This window comes from Vigna unguiculata, chromosome 8 (assembly GCF_004118075.2).
Source record: "Vigna unguiculata cultivar IT97K-499-35 chromosome 8, ASM411807v1, whole genome shotgun sequence".
NCBI classification, from domain to species: Eukaryota; Viridiplantae; Streptophyta; class Magnoliopsida; order Fabales; family Fabaceae; genus Vigna; species Vigna unguiculata.
The window spans coordinates 6,018,666-6,022,881 of NC_040286.1; positions in this window are offsets into that span (position 1 = coordinate 6,018,666).

Genomic DNA, 4,216 nt, shown 5'->3' on the forward strand with positions numbered 1-4,216 from the left:
AAACAACCCTGACCGACTGAAAATATATAAAGGACCACATTTTTCCATTTAGACAATTATCTGATGACTTGTGATAACCGTAGACTTTGAATGAGAAACCGCGTTGCCATATGCTTTCCACATCATTTAATGAATACAAAATATTTAAATGGTCGTCAAGTGCAGGGATCACGGAGTGACTATGGGCAGCGGCTTTCAGCTATACTTTTACGGATAAATATCACTTGGGAAAATTATCTTTTAACAATTTTTTTTTTTATAAATTTGGTAAAGTTTTGATAAATAAAATTAAAATGAATAAATATTTTATTTTTTAATTAAAATAAATAATAAAGTTGTATTTTTTTTACTCAAATTAGTAGTTTATCCAAATTTGTTAAGTTTTTTTTGTTAAAACTATCATTTTCCTATTCGTTGCTACCTGTTCCATGATACTCACATTACTCATAGGTATTACGGCACAAATATTTAAAGAAAATTAAAAATATATTATAAAATATTTTAATCCTAAAAATTTGGAAAATTATCTTTTGACAAACAAATTTTTTGACAAAGTTAACAAATTTCTAAAAATAGAATTAAAGTGGATTAATTTTTTATTTTTTAATTAAAATAAAATAATAAAATAATATTTTTTTATTTAAATAGGAAAGTTTGTCAAAACTTTGTCAAAAATACTTCGTTAACCTATCATAGCCCTAAAAATTTATACAAAATTTTAAATAAAAGTTTATAAAAATGATATAAAAGTTTAAATACAGTAAATCATTATTATAAGTTTCAAAGTCTAAATCAACTTAAATTAATATAAGTTCAAGTAAAATAACAAAAATAAATATTAAATTATCTTAAATACAATGTGAGTGGGTTAGGACACCTCTAAACGAGATGTCCAAAGAAAAGTCTCACTTTCCATAGTTCCATTTTAAGTGGGTTAGGGCCAAGGCCAAAATAAGTTTAGTCCATTAAAATAATTTAATTAATTCTTAAAATTAATATTTGTGTTTGAGTCAAAGATGGAGACAAGTTGTTTTAGGCCGATCCTAACTGAAGATTGAGACTGAACGATCGGACAAAAGGCCAAGACCAACACAGGCTAGCCTAGGCCAAAGGCCGTAATGGACTATCCCGAGCCAATGATTGGTGTTTGATCTCCTAGTAATATCTCTCCTTATAAATCTAACAAGTGGTATCAGAGCCGATGGTTAAAACCGGTTAGTGCAGTATGATCCCAATATCGAAAGTCTTTCTGACAAGAACTCCAAATAAAGTATATCCTATTAAAAAAACAGCGGTAAAAAATGACAGAAAAGAAATATTCGTCATTAAGAATGCAGCTTCCACTAAATGAGGAACATACCAACAAAGACAACGAGCATGACTTGTCTGGACCAGAAGTAAGTGCTACCTCTGGCCACATCATGTCCAAACTCTTTCTCATTCAATTGGAATCTGAACTGTAAAAGTTAGATATTGATATTTAACAACACCGACTCAATACATAAATAACTACAGAAAGACCACATTTTTCCCTTTCAGAGAATGGCTTCAAGACTTTATCATACTTCGAAGGTAGACTTTGACTCAGAAACCGCGTTTCCATCTGCTTTCCGCAGATCATTTAATGAATACAAACTTTTCAAATACTCGTCAATTCAGTGAATTCTTAGATATTAAATCATGTAATTTTGTTCATGGACTTCTTCCAGTTTCTAAAGCCATCCTAGATTCTTTGAATAAATAAAAAAGATTGTTAATTTGATATCAATTGAAAACTATCTGACAAGTTATACAGGAGTAAAATAGTTATAAAAGAGTGAATTTTTGTATTTATAAAATAAAAAATAAAAAATAGTGAAGGATAATATTAAATGGGTATAAAAATATTTTGGATGATAAAATTACCATTCTTCTTAAATAAACGTTCGTTTTCCATCTGCAATGACGTTATTCAAAGTGAGGCTTTCAACTAAGAAATTAGTGATACATATATCTTTTACATCTTTTAATTTTCTGTTGTTTAATTTTTTTTTTATATTCAAGCATATATTTCACTTCTATAAAACAACTTGTAGTAAACTTCCTTAAGGTCGTATTCATAGTATATTGTGCATGGCTTGCAAGATATATAATAGGAACTTTCCGAATTTTTTTCGAAGATCTTAGAAACTAGAAAGAAATTCTCTTAAAGAATAAATAAATAATCCAAGGTTATAAAAGAAAGAAATGAGGAAAAAGGAGAATAAAAGAATTAAGAGATTTGAGAAGAATGAGAGTGAGAGTAGGCTTTTGGTAGAGAATATGACACCTATTTATAGGTGTATCGATAGCCCCCAATTTTTTTATATTTTTCTTAAATTATATATATATATATATATATATATATATATATATATATATATATTATAGTTACATTTTCTTTAAAATGTTACTATAAAGAATATAAATAATTTCTTAGGCTCTTCTTCTCGTCAAGATACATTCGAGGTAAGAAAAGGTAGATTTTGTTGAAATATATAATTGTTTGATATTTGGAATTTGAGATAAAACTATATTGATATGTGAATTTGAAAATATGATTAAAGATGTATATGATTGTGAAAGTATTGTTGTGAAATTATGATAATAATGGATTTGTTAATATATATATATATATATATATATATATATATATATATATATATATATATATATATATATATATATATATATATATATATATATATATATATAGTATGTGTTTGACATAATTTCATGGGGAGATTTTATGGTGGTATTATTTTAGTTAGTGTATGCATTGGACTATGGATTCAAGTAAAGTGACATCCTAAAACTCTAATGATCATTCACTCAAATAGAGTATAATGGTTCAAGTTTTGAGAGTAGTAGGAGGTCCTAATTTAAGGCAGGATAATGGCCTTAGCTGATCATGGATTAACCTTGTATGTGGTAGGGTGAAACCTATTGGCAATGACTTTGTAGAGTAGTAGAGACCACCACAAGTACAAGTCTTGAGTGATTTCGATTCCAAATGCATGTATCCGGATAATTGAGTTTAATATCAAAAGTTTATGTGCAGTTATGCGAATTATTTGTAGTTGCCCATGCATGACTAATAATTGATATGATTTAAATGGTCTTAGGACAACTCTTTTGTATACTAGCTTATCCTTGCACTTTGTGGTTTTGTATTGTATTCTTCTTTTATGATCATCACCATTCTGGTAGAAATAGATGAAGATGCAATTTTAGAGGCACCTCTGAAGGATGAGGAGTGCAAAGTTAGAGTTGTGAGATTATGGTGGAGGTATAAGTGGTTAGTACATTCTTTATAGAAATACCTTTAAATTTTTTTGTGTTGTTATATAAATAGTATATTTTTATATAGTCTGAACTCTTTAAAGGACTGTATTAATATATTTTTTATTTTGTTAATCTGCCTTTGAATATTACTATGAAATGTCTTATTTTATTAGTTTTAGGGTTCACTATGTTATAGGTCCCTTAACTATTATGTGTTTTTGGTTTTCTTCCCTTTGTCAAACTTTACTCTATCCAGATCCTTCACCTTTCAAAACTCATGGAATTAGTCCTCATTTTTGGACAACGTTAGTTTTTTAATTGATGTGACAAACAAAATGCCACGTCAAAATCTTGTTTATATAAAATTAATATATTTGCATCGGCCTAGCCCATGCTAATTACGATTAGAAATCACCCAAACTTTCACTAACGTTCCATCTCACCCTACTGTCCTTTTTCTTCCATTTTCTTCCTTACCATCAGAAGAAACAAAAAACCTATGCAAAAGTAGAAAACCATATTTCCATCCAGAATACCCTACAACCAAAATAACTCACAATCACCAAAGATAATATGTTTAATACCAAAATCTTACAACCTCTAAGTTTCCCTTGGACTTCTTCATGCATCACCAAATTTAGCAGCGATTGTTTTTAATATTCTACACCGGTTCCTGGACCGAAGCATATTGGGGTGATGCCAAAATAGGATCGCTTTTGGCCTCGGTTATGAACCAAAGCCATAGATCACCCTTCTGCCTCGGTTCGAAGGCACCCGAGGCCATAAAGCCCCAACTTTCTACTTCGGCTCAAGCCTAACTGAAGTCATATGTGCAATTTATTTTTAATTTTTTAAAAAATTCGATCTTTTGGCCTCGGTTTTGGTTTGACCCGAGGCCATATGTTGGCTTTTT